Raw genomic sequence first — 7965 nt, 5'->3', positions numbered from 1 at the left:
AAATACATTTAAACATTTTTTAACATATTTTTTTTATTAATGAAAGGGTAAAATATCTGGAAGAGAGTAAATCAATTATATCACTATAATTTAAAGGGATGAAGTGATAATAATGATATACTAATACCATAAAATAAAAGGGTATTTTTGTCAAAAAATTATTAACATTCTGAGTTGAATTACCTATGGGATAAAATGATTAAAAAATAACATTAGGGAATAAATTGATAGTAGTGATACAGTTTAAGGGGACAAAGTAATACTAACCCTTATAAAAGAATTGGAAGCCGAAGAATTTATTGGAAAAACAGAATCATGAATTAATACTAAATATCAACATTTAAGTCGGTAGAAATTAAAGATTCAGATTTGATCGTATACAAGTTTAGTCATGTATGTTATCATCTCATTATTGGTCCGTCATTTTGTAATATTGTTGAGCTATTATGTATACAATAATAATATCCTAGTTCAGTTTTTTATTTTGCTTCTTAAATTGTAATTATGCTTTTTTTATTTACACGTCAAAATCTGTCTTGGGCCTACATTACCTACATTACGGGGAGAGGGAGCACAACGAGGTTATGTAAATAGACTAGAGGGAATAGTAAAGCCTACTGTAGGGCACGAACCGCTAAGGTCAGTTTTAGATACTAGTGTTAAAGGCATCCGATGTGCATACAATTTAGAATTAGTTATGATTTTTTATGAATATATAGATTTTTTTCTTTCTACACAAATAAATTTTATAAAAATATTTCATGAGAAAACTTCAACTTAATCTTCAATGAAATACTAATAAATAATTTGGTATTTATAATATTCATGCTAGTTATGAGTGGCTATGCTGAAAAGGATGTTTAGGGTAAAAATTAGTGTTCGTAAGGGTAAAATTAGAATTGCAAAAAATGACAGAAGATGTTTATGCCAACTCTCACTAATCTCCTTTTATATACATATATTGTATAGATATTATATTAATTTTTTATACACTGATAGTGTATATATCATCACTATTAAATATATAATAATTCATCTAAATTTGATTTTAAAATCTAAATTTTGTTTATATATCATACATTCAACCATAGTAGTACATACAATATATAAGATTAATTCATAGATATTATGGAAAAGAAAGACAAAAAAAAAAAAAAAGAGAGTTAGTGGCTGGGTAGCGGAAGGGAGACAGATTGAGCCGGTTGAGCCGGCCATATTGATGTGATTGAGGTATTGATGTGGTCCTACAGGATCCCTTCAGGGAGGGAACGGGTGGGAATCCAAACAATAAATGCACACGTCAAACCCTGTCCAATGTGCCAGCGTTTGTGGTCCGAAACGAAATGGCCTGGCTCGCACTCACCACGCGCCTGGCAAGGGGTGTGCTGGAAGCATAAGAAAAAATAAAAATGAGGGGAAAATGGTGATACACTAAAGAAGCAGAGGAATATCATCCTCTCTCTCTCTCTTGTCGCTCTGCTCTTAATTCTCTGAAGAAGGCGTTATGTTTTCCTATATTTTTAGGCGTGATGTTTTTCAAATCGTTCATGTGAATGTACAATTAAATTTGTGGGTGTTCATCCACCGTGACTTTAGAAATATTCGAAATCTGAAATTTCAATAGTGAGTGAAAATATTAATTTTTTTTAAAAAAATTGTTGCAACAAAATTAATATCTTATATGTTTTTCCAACAAAATTCAATCAATTTAACTCAAATAATGATATAAAAATATTAGATTCATAATCCTAAGTTTGAACTCATAATATCAATTCTTAAACAACATTTAAATAAAAAAGAACTCCAAATTAAATTGTGCGGCTAAAGTCTAACATTTCAACTTATATCACAATTTGACATTCGAGTATAGTTATAGTTACATTAGTTAATTTGTAACTAGTAATTAATAATTAGTAATAGGATTAAGGTTTACTCTTATATTTAGTAATATATATAACTAATATATATAATTATATTATACAAATTTCAATAATTCGGCCAATAATTGGTAATTTGGTATTGTATTTTTAATATCTGTTCTCAAATCGTTTTACTGAACATTATATTTTGATGTTTTAGAATTCTGTTTTATTGAAATCCAAAATCCAATCTCGATTACATCGCCCAATTTTTCAAATTTTTTCCAAAATATGAACACCCAATTTCAACTTCGTGTGTTACTATTGTTCTTCTCGTTATCCCAACTATTGCTACACACACAGCATGACCAGATCAATATAAGTTTTATTATTATTATAGAACAATCAAATCATTTACATCTACTTACTAACTTAATCTATTGTGAGAGGTAGTTATGCAACCTTCATTTGATATATTCTTTATGATTTATTTTACTTATTCTGGAGACTTTTTACAGTTAGATTTCATTAAGTTATGAATACAATGTAACTGCACATCATTTATTATTTACATTCGGTTGAATGATGTTTGGTGTTTATTTTTCTTTTTTATATACGTAACCTTAACCTGAAGAAGATGGTTAGAAAATATTTTCTCTACTCTGCTTTACTTGTTTTTCCTTTAGAATTTAATCACAGCAACACCTCATAGTTGTTAATTTTTTTATTACAAAAGATGATCAATGTTTCTTGTCAATCATGCATAAGGATGGACTCTTTAAGTGAAGAAACAATTCCAAAAATATCAACTTTTGTAGCGTATTTTATTTTTTTCATTAGGAATGTATTATGTATGTGTGTGTGTGTGTTTTTTTTCCTTAAAGAGGCCATACTTTGTCTTTTCCAAGTCTTGTTCAAAATCTTCCAAATTTGAGTACCAGCACTATAGCAACTCTACATGTAAATCTTGATTCCAAAATAAAAAAATATTCTCACCACTTCTTCGATTTTGGTATTTTCTGCAATGATTGCTGATGTACTGAATTCTAATGTGCTCATGCTAATGTTATAATTTGCCTCAATTACACCGATGCTCCCTAACTTTAGTCTTTATTTTTAGTTTCAAAACTAATATTCCCTTTTCATTCTAAGTCAACCAACGAGTAATAATTTGGGGAAAATTTTTAGTATGCCATTTTCTTGTCACTTTTCCGGTCATTTTTTTTATTGTTCATCTTTTAATTTGAGTACTTTGCTACAAGAAAATTAGTTTTATGGGAGGTTAATCTTATTTTTCAAACCTCAGGGTAAGATCATGCAATCATCCCTTTATATACATATCTAATCGGTCACCTGCATAGAGTATTTGTTGGTATTTGCCCCTCTGGTCATGCACTCAAAGCATATTTTTTATTTATTTTTTGGGAGGCCTGTCAATCGAGCCATTTGAGTCGGGTTTTAAAAAATTCAAACTTGATTCATATAATTAGTATTACTTTCGGATTTTTAACTATGAGTTCCTGGTTGACAAATATGAAATTCATACTTGACTCATAAAATATTTGCCATGTGACCCTAATTTAGAGTTAGACAAAACTCACTTATTACTCCTTAATTTCCTTAATGCAATTACTATAACTATTAAGTTCTAAAACTAATTTAATATCCAGAGGACCACAACATTAAAACTATACATGAACAAGTAACAATTCATTGAAAAGTATATAAACCTAGAATTTTTGAACAATAATATATTCAATTAGTTCAACGTACATGGAAAATAGTAATAAAATATGATCAATAGTCAAATACATCTTCAAAAGTTCTCAACTTGCTCGTACTAAGATTTGTCCTTCTAAATCTTTTGACATAATTTTGTATATTTAATATTTTTTATATATATTAATACGTTTCGACACATAACTCATAAGTATAAAGTATTAGTATTATATATTTAGATATACATATATATGTATGTGTGTGTATATACATATCAAACTATGAATATATTATATATAATTATATATAGACTTTCTTTGTTTCTCCTTTATATAACACTACTGTTGTACATTTGAGAGGGTTCCTCAAATTACAGATAAAGCTTTCTATACCTAAATTTCTGCTAAAAGTGTTCCTTGTCAGTCTTGGTTCTTAGGTGTCAATTGTTTAGATGTTGAGCAACTTTGCATGCTTTGTTTAAGCCGTTTAGCGCTTTTTTTGTTGGTACTCTCTTTTCCTTTCATTTCATCAGCTGCTTTGCTTTCATTTCAGTGATATAGTTTGCACGTTGTGCATGTATTAAAGTATATATACTTTCTCTATTTCGCTGCTCTAATTTCCAATTGTTGTGTGCCAAGTTTGAAGACTATTGGTAAGTTGCTCTCTTATTTATTCTTTATTGTTGTTTCCTTTGCATTTGTCTATTCATTGTTTTCATTTGGCTGCCCATTCCTTTGCTGACATTTGTGTGTCAGTTATTGGATACATGGAGCTAGTTTTGTATGAAAAATTTTGGTTGCGTGTTATGGTCTCCTGTAACTGCTTGTTTTTATGAAATTGTGTTGTCTTTAGAGTGTGTCTATGGAGTTGCATGTTAGAGCAACACGAAAGTATGGGTGATTAGCTCAGGGCCTTAGTAACAGCGAATAAATTGGTGTACTTATAGCAGATATTTAGTTGTACAAATCTTCAACCCAATTTCATACATTAACGGTTTTCCACTCTTGATGGTTATGCCCTCCTTGGATATTACCATTATCTAATAATCTAGTAATTTGGTAATGCCAGAATAAAAAGTATTACTCCACAACATGCCCACTGTTTAGCAGTGTGAAAAGAATCCAATCCATGGCCACTGCAAGATACAATAGATTGGTCTGGTTTTTATTTACTACTTGTATTTTATACACACACATAACAGATGAAGGTGGCACTTGCATTAAATTTGGTTTAGTGATAAGACTTGGCTACAAATCGAATGAAATTCACTGCTGCAGAACAAATATACAGTAAAGCTTAGGTCCCCCAAAGGCCAAACCGATGAAATTTGTAACAAAGCCCACTCTTACCACGAGAGAAAGAAAGCAGAACCTTGGTTCGCACTGCACAATGTGGTAAGTTTTGACCTTATTAAATTCAATTATGCATTTTTCTTCTTGTGGCATTTTTTGCTTGGAGATGCATAAGTATCTTGTTGCATATTTCGTTAGGAGATGATAAGCATAGTTCAGGAACGAATAATTGGCTAATGTTTGGCAATTGAGGAATATGTATTGAAATGCTCATGACTAATTAAGTAGAATTGATTGGTTTGGAAACCGTTCTTTTCTTAATGAAGTTCGGTGAGTTCATGATGCCTCCTTAAAGCATGTCATTCTTAGGCTCTCACTCCAAGTCAAAGTATGCATTCTTAATTTTTTTAGCTTTCTAGCTCTTTGGATTATTTCTTCTCCCAGAATATTTTAAAGCCTTTTTAGTGGATGCCAAACCTTAACTATTTTCATCTCTCATTAGTCAGTGGGCTGATGATAATTATCCTATTCCTGAGAAAGTTGTTTCTTGGGATTAGGATAAGTCATAAGTAAACAAGCTAATTATATCAGGTAATCAGCTTGTAGGGCTCTTCCTTTTTGACCCTCTAATTCTTCCCCCTCAACTTCTTCATGATCCCACAGTTCTTGCTCTTGCTGAGGCCTTCGGGAAGGTCAATGAAGTTTTTTCTCCTCGTCTGTCTCCAAATCTACTTTTTACTGCTTGATAATGTCCCCAATTAGTGCAAGATTTGCTATAGGTTCTGCAGATTGCAGCACTTAATTGAGATTGAAACTTTTTGTATAATTTGCTTTGTCTTGATTGGAGGAGGACAAAACAATTAATGTTCTTAAGAATTACTGAGTTGATTAACTAATTTTGACGAAAGACGTGCACTGTTGTACGTGGTATAGATCATTTCCCAGTTTGTCATGTTTCAAGGCTCTTAGTATTTCAGGTCACATTTGCTCTAGTTGATGATTCTTAGCAATTTTACATTCATGTAACTATTAACTCGCTCGGATGCTTATCAACTTAACTGTGCCTTCAAAACGTTAACGTTCCATTGACTTTTGCAGCAACTGCAGTTATTCTATTCTTTTCCAATGTTCAAGTAACCCTCATATGCGCTCTTAGCGTAAGTTATGCAGGTAAGGCATTAGTTCTTCTGCTTAGTGATTTTTGTACTCAAACTGCTTTTTCCTTTTATGAAACAGAACTTTGTAGGGACTCCAACATCTGATCCCCTCCTTAATATTATTGCAGTCTTGGTTTTGCATGCTTCGTTCAGAAAACAATCTACGCGAAGTGACAGAAACAGGAGGAGCAGTAAAAGATGAGGAGAAACAATGAAGTGTTGAAGATTACTGTCAGTACATTGTAGCTGGCCAGACTGCCCAGACCATATCTGCTTGCTGAACCTATTAGCTATATGTCCTGCAGATACTAGTGTCCAATTTTATCAAATCACAAACTAGGTTCGATTCATCTGTTCTTTTCTACCTCTCTCTTCTCACGGGTACTCAGTTATCGACTAGTTTATCTTTTGGGAAGGATATGTATTGGCCATTACTAGAACTGATTATGTGGGATTTGGGACCCAACATTTGTGATTCACTTTTGTTTTGATTAATTTATAGATGTGTTATGCCCAAATATATGAATTTGCGGCATATATTCTACATTGATTTTGCCTTTTGTCAAATTGAATGTTCTACTAAAATTGTTGAAAATGCCAAGACAATGCTATATTTGTAATGAACAATTGTAGCTGACAAAATTGTAAGTTCGCTAAGTGACGACTATTCTTGTCACTGAATACAAGGAATGATAGTGACAAGTTCAAGTCATCACTGTAGAGTTCAAATTTGTGACGACTTTTGCTATGTTTTATGACAAAAAAATAAGTGAAATAGTGACAAGAAAATTCGTCACAAAATGATAACCATTAGTGATGATTTAGTCTTCGTCATTAAATAACAAGATTTAGTGACAACTTTAAAAGGGTTGTTACACGTGCCCATTTGTGACATAGAATTAGTGATAACCATGTGACAATGGAAAAAGTCGTCATTATACTCATATAATGACGACTTTTTTATTTTTAGTGATGACTTTTTATTATCAAAAAAGGCCAAATTTCTTGTAGTGCTCTCTCTAGCTCTCTTGTTACTCCATCTTTTTCCTCAGCCTGTAGCTACCTCTCTTCCTTTTTCTTTGCTTGGTTTCACACAACTTCCCACGGTTCTCTTTCTTTCCTTTCTTCCCTCAGTTTTTTGTTTTCCTCCCTTCCTTGGTTCTTTCCCGTAGCCCTAGCTCTTCCTTCTCAGCCATCAAACTCCTTCCTTTCTTCTTTTTTCCTACTGGTTTCCTCCCTCCTTTGTTCAGCTGTCCGAGATTTTCTTCCTTGCTTCACTCTTACCCCTCTCCTGTCTCTCAGTTTTTCCCTCTGGTTTCTTGTCGTCGCCCCTTTCTTTCCTGTTTCCTTTGCCTTTTGCTTCCCTCCAACTCACCTTCTGTTTTCCTTCACCCTTTCTTCACTCAGCCGAAGACTCTCCACCCAAGCTCTCTTAGGTTTTCTCTCTACATATCTCAGTTTTCTCAGCCCCGGCAAACCCTAGCCGCCAACCCTTTTCTTTTGTATTTTCTTTTTGTTGTTTTTTTTTCTTCCAAATTATCCTAGGCCTCCAAGTGTCTCAAACACCTCACCTTCTAGGTGTTGTGTTGTCAAAGAAATAAAGGGACACTTGTCCCTATTGTGTGACACTAAGGCGAACCAGAGGGTTCGGCGGGCCGCCTGCCCAACTCTCGCCGGAACTCAGTCGTTCACTACAATGCTCAAATGAATTACAAGAATAAACCTCAAATATTACAGTATAAATCTCCAATATACATCAAATTCTCCAAAAATTACATGTCATAAGCGAAGCGGAAACAATTCTCAACTATACATAAAATGATTCCAAATAAGCCATCCAGTCACGTGAAGAAGCACTACATGTCCTTCCTTCGCTTTGAGTCCTGTGGAGGGGAATAAAATATTTTTGGGGTGAACTAGAAGCTCAGCGAGTAACCG

General features: G+C 33.0%; 1 long non-coding RNA gene across 1 annotated transcript; it reads left to right on the top strand.

Annotated features, from left to right (window-relative positions):
* Positions 1-4903: 4903 nt before the first annotated feature.
* LOC113750015 lies at positions 4904-6553 on the top strand. The gene is made up of 3 exons (XR_003464612.1): positions 4904-4972; positions 5969-6040; positions 6156-6553. It is a non-coding gene; the product is annotated as an uncharacterized LOC113750015 (long non-coding RNA).
* Positions 6554-7965: the final 1412 nt, after the last annotated feature.

The sequence above is a fragment of the Coffea eugenioides genome, chromosome 10 (assembly GCF_003713205.1).
Source record: "Coffea eugenioides isolate CCC68of chromosome 10, Ceug_1.0, whole genome shotgun sequence".
Taxonomy (NCBI): domain Eukaryota; kingdom Viridiplantae; phylum Streptophyta; class Magnoliopsida; order Gentianales; family Rubiaceae; genus Coffea; species Coffea eugenioides.
The sequence above is the reverse complement of the archived record's forward strand: the minus strand, read 5'-3'. Positions and strand labels throughout refer to the sequence as shown.